Below are 8,768 nucleotides of genomic sequence, written 5' to 3'. Positions count from 1 at the left end.
AGGCAAGGATTCTGAAGTTTCGTCTGACATATTTTGGACATGTGGCAAGGAGGGTCCAGTCCTTGGAGAGGGATGTCGTGCTTGGGAGGGTGTAGGGACAGTGCAGAAGAAGAAGACTCTCTATGAGATGGATTGATTCTGTGTCTGGGGTATTGGGGGTAGGTGTGTCAGAGACAGTGAATTTGGCACAGGATAGAGCAGGGTTTAGGGCTGTTGAACATAGGGTCGCTATGAATTGCAGCACACAACAACAACCACCCTAGGAAGAAAGTCCCACCGGATCTCACAGAAACACACATGAGGTTTACTAAAAGGCTCTTGGAGTCACAGACTCCAAGTTTTATGGAGTTGGACAAATAATTTTTATGACTTATCCAATGACGTCAGTATTTTGTCCCATGGATCTGATGAACACGTGTGCTAATGCTAATGTAATTCCAGGGGCTGAATTCACCATTTATAGATATTTGATAGGAAGTGTGGCTTTCACTATAGCCTATAGGTCTGCCGTATAACTCAACACAACAGAAACAAAACCGACATCAGGATAAATTGAGACACAATCAGATGGCATATTACACTGGACAAGTTTGCTACCAAGGACCTTTTAAAAATATTTAATAGTGAAGATGCCACTTTGAGGACTAGAGCCATGCCCTGACCCGAGCCATGGTATCTTTCATTGCCTCCTATGCATACAGAAGCTGGACAATGAAAAAGGAAGATTGACCAACTGATGACTTTGAATTATGATGTTGGTGAAGAATATTGAATAGACCATAGACTTCCAAAAGAAGGAAAGAAGATTCTTGGGAAGCAGTGCAGCTAAAAGGCACCTTTAGAAGTTAGGACAGGAAAACGACCTCTCACATATTTTAGATATGTTATCAGAGGGCATAAGATCCTAGAGAAGAGCATTATTCTCGATAAAGTAGAAAGCAAACAAAAAAGAGAAAAACTCTTGAGAACATGAGTTGACCTGGTGGTTGCAGCAATGGCCTCAAACAGCAGTGATTGTGTGACTGGCACAGGGCAGGTAGTGTTTCATCTGCTTGGGGTGTGTAGGAGCTAGAACCAACTTGGCCATGCCAAAACAATAGATTTCTCTCAGAATAGTCCTGGTTGTGCAGTAGTTAAGCACTCAGATTCTAACCCAAACATTAGCAGTTTGAATTCACCTGCTACTCTGCAGGAGAAAGATGTTGGAGTTCGCTTCTGCCAAAGCAACAAAGCTTAACAACCCATGTGGCAGTCCTCCTCTGTCCTGTCGGGCTGCTAGGAGTTTGAATTAACTCAATGGCAAATATTTTTATTTATAATTTCCCCTGTCTCTCCTTTTATGTCCTTCCTCTTCCTCCTTTCTCATCTGCATTTTATGTGCATGAGAGAGGCACAAGTAGGCATAAGAAGTAGTGAAGAAACAGCATTTTTGCAAGAGTCTTATGTATCCAGCGTTTATGAAAGCCACAAAGCAATCTTGCTTCTTTGATCCTTGCACTGAGATGCTTCTGTAACAACCTTTCTGTGAATAGATTCTTTTTTACTCCAGTCACCAGTTTCCCCAGGTAAACTGAAGAGCCTTCATGCCAGGGATTTCTGTCTTAGGAGCTTCAACAGCTCTAGGTTCAAAGTCAGATGCACAAAGGAGCTGCATCAGTAGTGGTGGGTTGATTGACAACCCACTCAGGTGAAAAGGGAGTTTAGAGAAAAGGGTAGTGATGGATGCAACAGTCTACAATTTTGGCTCCTGTGTGATACAGCAGCAATCAGTGTAAGCAAACTGTGAGGGCTTTCTAGGACATAGATGCACAGTGTGAGAAAGATCATGGTCTGGGAGGGGTCCTTTGATATTGTTGTTGGGTGCCATTGAGCAGACTCTGAGTCAGAGTGAGCTTTCGCGCAACGGAAGGAAACCCTGCCAGAGCCTCCCAATCTCTGCTGTGCTCCAGCTCATTGCTGATGTCCCTCTGCCAACACATCTCAATGAGGTTGTTTCTCACCTGTGCTGATGTCATTTTCTGAGGAAAAGCCTCAAGTAAAAGCCAATAAAACCAAACCAGTTTCTATCAACTTGATTCTCATTCAGGACGACCCCTTGTATATCAGAGTAGAAGGGTGCTGTGTAGAGTTTTCTTGACTGAAATCTTAAGGGAGCTCAGGTGGCCTCATGGCAAGATCCTGTGCTGCAATCCCGAAAACACACAGTTCGAGACCACCAGATGCTCCACCAGAGAAGGATGGACCATCTTCTCCTCTGTGATTAACTGCCTCTGCAAACCTGCTGGAGGGTCACCTATGGGACGATTCTGACTCTACAATACATAACAACAACAGCGATATAAATGGAAGCAGATTACCAGGTCTTTTTTGCAAGTTGTCTCTGAGCATACTTGAGTCAGCAACTTCTTGGTTAGTAGTTGAGCTTTTAACTCTTTGTGCAACCCAGAAACTTTGCTACAAGTCAGTACCACCCATATTCTATATACTTTTCATTGGCCCAGTGTTAATTCTCCTCCTCTTCCTCTCTCACAGAATTCTAGGTTGTCTAAGGAGACTTGACTTGTGCCCACCTGGACAAATGATCAATGTACTGCAAATATCAGTCAATATATATCAGAAAATATACCTTTCTAAACTTTGCACTTTGCAAAAAAGGGAAAAAAAATTTTTACAAGAAAGTTGTCTGCCTTTTATCTCTTAACAGTTGTCTCTTCTTAGCCAGAAGTGAGGTCTAGAATTCTTAGTAATTATGGTGGAGTGGAAATTAGAATCAGATTTGATATCTCAGCTGACCATTCCACCAACTCAACCTTATTGCATGATTTAAATTAACCTGATAACTTAAGTCACTTGTCTTCTGTGCTAGGCCTGCCATTATAAAATGCCCTAAATAGGTGGCTTTAAGGAATTAGATACGGGTTGTCTTTCAGTTCTAAAGTGTGAGAATACAAATTCAAGATGTTGATGAAGCTCTTTCTCTATTGACCCTAGGTACTTTATTAGCCCTTGGTGTTTTCCTTGTTAGTAGCCCTGGATGTTTCATAACGTTCTTTGGCATGTAGATGGACCTTCACGTGGTATGATCTTTGTGTAGCTGTTTCCATGTCTACTTCCCCTTTTTATAAACAAACACTAAAATTGAACTAGGAGATACCCTGCTCCATTATGATCCTTCTTAACGTAGCTGATAGCAAAATATTTCCAAACAAATTCACCTTTATATGGATGGAGGTTGGCACTTTTTTGGGAGACACAATCAACCCAGTGATGACTCCTGTTTCTTGCCGCTTGAAGTAATTCCTGTTTGTCTGCCATCATTGGCACTCTCTTTATTAACTACAGCCAGTGTGCATTATGAAATTAATTTTGAAAATTAGAAATTCAGGCTCTGAGAGGTGATACAACTGTACAACATCACGGAATATAATTGGCAAAACCTAGATTAGATGTATCTTAAAGTCTGAGTCTAATACCTCAATTCTATATTCTATATTCCCTCCCTATGTATGAAGAGGGAAAAAGGATAGATAGATAGATAGAGATAGAGATAGAGATAGAGATAGAGATAGAGATAGATAGAGATGATATAGAGATAGAGATGATAGAGATGTTAGAGGTGATATAGATAGAGAGACAGATACAGTGAGAGAGAGAGAGAGAGAGAGATATCTCCCCATAGACCTCTGGTGGCCTAGTGGCAAGAAGCTGCACTGCAATCCTGAAAGCACGTGGTTTGAAGCCACCAGCTGCTCTGCAGGAGAAGGACGGACTATCTCCTTCTGTGTGATTATTGCCTCTGAAAACCCACATGGTATATGGGATTCTTTCCTTCCTTCAACAAATATTACTTGAGCAGAGCCTAGGATGACATGCTTTTTAGTAATGGACCCTTCTCTGGAGCACCTCCCAGCCTCAAGGGCTCTCCTTCTATAGCTGTTTCCCCTTTGAGGGCCATACACTTTGTTTTTTCTGAGACAAGTGGCTTTCTTGAGCTCGCCCTACCACTCCCCTCTGCTCCAAGCTGTTGAGACTCTTGATAGAGCAGCTTCAGCATTCTAGGGAAATAAGCAGTCAAGGGAAACAGGGACCAGAGAATGCTTTATCCATTTGCTACTTACTGGACCTTTGACACCAATTGTCTACAAGAGAAAGTTAACTTGGTTGTCCAATTAAAAGAAATACGTGGTGTTAGTATCCCAATGCTGATACTCATGCCAGGAAAAAAGGCAATATAAACTCAATAGGCTGATAGAAAGTGTTACCATTGTAATCTAGCCTGGATGGGCTAACTTGTGTGTAGCTATTCTAATTACTCCCAGTTTATGATGTGATCTTGCATGTACATTCATGAGTTACCCAATATATCTTGGGTGGAATTTCATGGTGAGAAACAAGAAACTTTTAGCCAAATTATATGCCTGCTACAGGAATAAAGAAGTTGTAATTAAAACAATAAGGGTGAAAGCAGTTCAAGAGTAGAGCTCTTACCTTCTGTGAGGAGACCCATATTCTTTTCCTGTCCAATGTAGCCTATACATAATCACCGTTAATCTGTCCATGGTTGCAATGATGATAGGCTTCAGTGGATCTGTCATCTTATTTCACATTAGGAAGAAGTAGGTGATCTACTTAAAAAGAAATCAGCCCATGAAAACTCTAAGGATCACAGTGGTTCCATCTGTAGCTGATCAGGAGGGTAACACAGGTTGGGCAGCGTTTTTTGTGTATGGAACTTTTATGAACCATGACTGACTTAATGGCAGCCAGCAAGCACATCATAAAACCTAATGAAAGTGAATGTTTAGTAAATGCTTCCTGGCCTTTGGCATTTCTCATGGTCGGTCTCATTTGATGCCCATAGTTTCATTGTGAACTCCAATGTAGAGCTAAAGAATGAGAGGACCAGAGAGATCCATGGTCCCCAACAAGGATGTGTTGATGATTCCTGACCCAGAGCCTTTCACTTTATTCTTGGATGGAGGAAGGACATGTTAAAGCTACTGAAAAAAAATCAACTGTTTCTACTTGATTATGTAACACATGACAATAATAATATGTGCCTCTATTAAGTGCATGGGACTTAAAGTCAACAGGACTCTGGCTTTTCATTCTCTGGAGCCTATAATGAGGGAAGAAGGGTATAAATAACAGAAAACAATAGGTCTGGTATTATGTAAAAATTATTAAATCTGGTTGTTAGTTTTTGGTATGTGCTATTGAACTGAGTACAACTCATGTTGTTATTGTTGTTATGTGCTGTCGAGTTGCTCGCGACCCTATGTACAACAGCCCTAAACTCTGTTCTGTCCTGTGCCAATCTCATTGTCTCCAACACACCCATCCCGATTACCCCAGTCACTGAATCAATCCACCTCATAGAGGGCCTTCCCCTCCTGCGCCTGCGCTCCACCCTCCCAAGCATGATGTCCCTCTCCAAGGACCGATCTCTCCCTACAACATGACCAAAGTATGTCAGACGAAGCCTCAGAGTCCTTGCCTCCAAGGAGCAGCCTGGCTTAACCCTCTCAAAGATGAATCTGTTTGTTTTCTTAGCAGTCCATGGTACCCTCAATACTTTTCTCCAACATCAAAGCTCAAAGGCATCAATTCCCCTTCTATCCTCCCTCGTCATTGTCCAACTCTCTGATGCATAACAAGTGACTGCGAAGACCATGGCCTGAATACAACTCATAGTGACCCTATAAACTAAAGATCTGAGCCATGCTCTATCCTGCACCATCCTTATACTTCCTGACACACAAAGCCTATTTCAGCAGTCACTATGACAATTCACCTGGTTGAGGGTCTTCTTCTCCTACACTGACCCTCCACCCTTCCCAGCATCATGTTCTTCTCCAACAACAACCATCTAGTGTAAGCTGATTGGCTGTTTCTGATTTCATTAACAATCATTTGTACTCTAGTAGCCAATTGTTTAAGCAATAAGGACCTGGTGAGTGGGCCTTTGTATTTAAAAATAGGTTGGACCCTCAGGAATGGAGTTAATTGTATTTGGGGAGAACATTGTTCTAAGTGGTACAGCAATTGTCTGTCAGTTTACTGCTCTGAGATAACCTGAGATTGCTGTGATACTGAAATCTGTTCTACTGGAGTGTCAAATGTCTTATTTTATGGAGCTCCCTGAGTCAGACTAGGAAGCAGGATGGGCCATCTAATTCCAAAATAACAAGCCGTTTAAAATCCTATGAACACTAAAGAAACCTGTGTAGGCCTCATTAATTCCAGCAGCTTGTGACAACTTGTTTCTCCAAGAACCCAGGAACTACTCCATATAAATAATATTTAAGATATAAGTCCTCCCTATCTGTCAGGCACTGCTCTGGTGTTTTACTTTTTGTTTTTACTCTGATTAACTCATTTTATATTCACAATGATCCTAAAAGTACTGTCTTTTGTGAACATCTTACTAGTTATCCTTTTATTTTTACAATAATATCTTATGGTTTTATAAAACTCAATGTATGGGACTGATCATATGAAACACAAGGTGAATGAAGGGATACATGAAACACAATGTACATTAATGAAAGAAAATGTATAAGAATTTGTTGTTGTGGTTGTTATTTGCTGTTGAGTCACCCACAACTCATAGCGACCCTATGTACAACAGCCCTAAACCCTGCTCTATAAAATATCAACTATAATATATAAAAAATAAATATATATCTTTAAAAGAAAAGCACTGTCTTTGTGTAGGTCATCCCCAAAAGAGGACCTCAAGACAACGGAAGCAATTTATTTGCAAGGGAGTGGAAACACTAGGCAGAGGAGAGTGACAAATGCAATAAAGGGAAAACTTTATTAAGGACATGTTATGAAACCGGCTGTCAACACCACATCTAGAACTTAATCTTACAGGGAACTTCTAGGAAACAGTGGAAGACATGCCTCACAGTTCTCCTGCCTGGACATTGAAGGAACTGCCATATTTATACTCATATTTTTGTTGGCCTTTGCTGGAGAAAGGCCATATGTAGTATTTTCATAGTGTTTTCTGACTTTTGGGATATTTCTAGAATTTTCTCAGGCACAGTTAGACCAAGTGGTCTTCCATAGTTCAGCTATTGACTGTTTAAAATTCATCAGAGCAACTCAAAGATCTGAGACCCATGAGATGTGAGTAGAGCACCTGACAAAATCTGCAACAGGTCTATGAAATTGTTTTCACCACTTTGTAGAGGACATTGTTGTTAAACAACTAAGAATAAAAACACCAAAAAGCTAACGTGATTTGTCATCGGACAACTAAGAAGTATAAAATCAGCATTCGCAGTTAAGCATTAACTGATTATCAGTTAATGATAATCACTTTGACTGATTCTGTGTCTCAGCTCATAACCAACACACTACACCTCCCCCAAGGTAATTTACTTCATTCCTTCTAGTTATATTAGAACCTGTTTTAAGGGTCAAGACTAACAACCAGCTATTCACACTCTCTTGACCTGAAAGTTCTGTGTTTATAGGCTGCAGTTGGGTGAATTCACAAAGTCACAATGAACATTGAAGAGAATTACTTGAGAGAAGAGTGACCTTGGCCAGTGTTCCGGAAGGAGACCTTGTTCATGAATTCAAGACTTATGCTCAGTGAACTAACTCAGTCCCACAAGGATAAATATTGTATAAGACTGTTATTGTAGAATGAGTATAAGGATCTAGGAGGGGTGGGAGAGGCTGGAAGCAGAGGGATGTGGATGTGCAGGGGTAAGAGGGGATTAATCATTGGATTGTACAATTTATGGGTGGGGGAGAGGGAAATTGAAAGAAATTGTTCAAATTTGTATTAAAATTTTATAAAGAAACTAATAAAAAATACCTGGGAAGATGGGCGGGGACTGTGACGGGCCTTTAAGCTGCCCAGCTTTCAGCGGATCAGACTCCTGTACCCCCTCTCTGAGCGGCCTGCCGAACGAATGTCGCGCGGTTTTTTGGCGTCTTTGATTACAAAATTTAAAAAATTGGAAAAAAAAACAACACCAAACCCCAGAAAAAAAGAGCTCTTGAAAAAGAAAATCCCTTTTAATAAGAAAGACCAAAAATCCTGGGCAATATTCTAGGTATTTTGGTTTAGATGTTAAGTTGTGTGTTCACCCTATCTAGAGGCTGCCACTTTCAATGTTTTCTGTGCTTGTTTTCTAGCAATAACTCTCAAGTCTTTGAATTTATCTGTATGCTCTTATTTCTTGATATTATATTAAGTTTAGACATTTCCCGTTGACTTCCTGCTATCATGATTAAGTATTCAGCATACATTCATCCCCATCTATTCCTCACTTCCCCTGAATAAATGTGTTGCCATAAAAAACCCCCAAAACTTAAAGCATTCTAATGAATCAGTTCTGCTTTGACAACACATGGTGACAGCAATAACAGCAACGGGGGGTTGGGGGGTGGGGATCAAGGCAAAACAAAGTAAGGTTAGATTTAAAGAAGAACTGGAAATAGGTAGATGTCTTATCAGTTAGTCACCTGTTGTAATTGGTTGACCCAACTCAAGGCAATGCCTTATGTGTCAGAGTAGAACTGTGATCCAAAGACCTCTGATGTTTTCGAAATAGATATTCAGGCCTTCCACGGAATATTCAGTATATTAGCTGAGCATGTTTACTGTTCTTACTTCCAAAGATTCCAGGGACCAAGTACAGATTTCTTTTTCTTTCTTTCTTTCTTTCTTTCTTTCTTTCTTTCTTTCTTTCTTTCTTTCTTTCTTTCTTTCTTTCTTTCTTTCTTTCTTTCTTTCTTTCTTT

This window comes from Elephantulus edwardii, unplaced genomic scaffold (genome assembly GCF_000299155.1).
Source record: "Elephantulus edwardii isolate Elephantulus edwardi_28Jun2011 unplaced genomic scaffold, EleEdw1.0 scaffold00045, whole genome shotgun sequence".
In the NCBI taxonomy this organism is placed as follows: Eukaryota; Metazoa; Chordata; class Mammalia; order Macroscelidea; family Macroscelididae; genus Elephantulus; species Elephantulus edwardii.
This window is presented reverse-complemented; position numbering follows the sequence as displayed.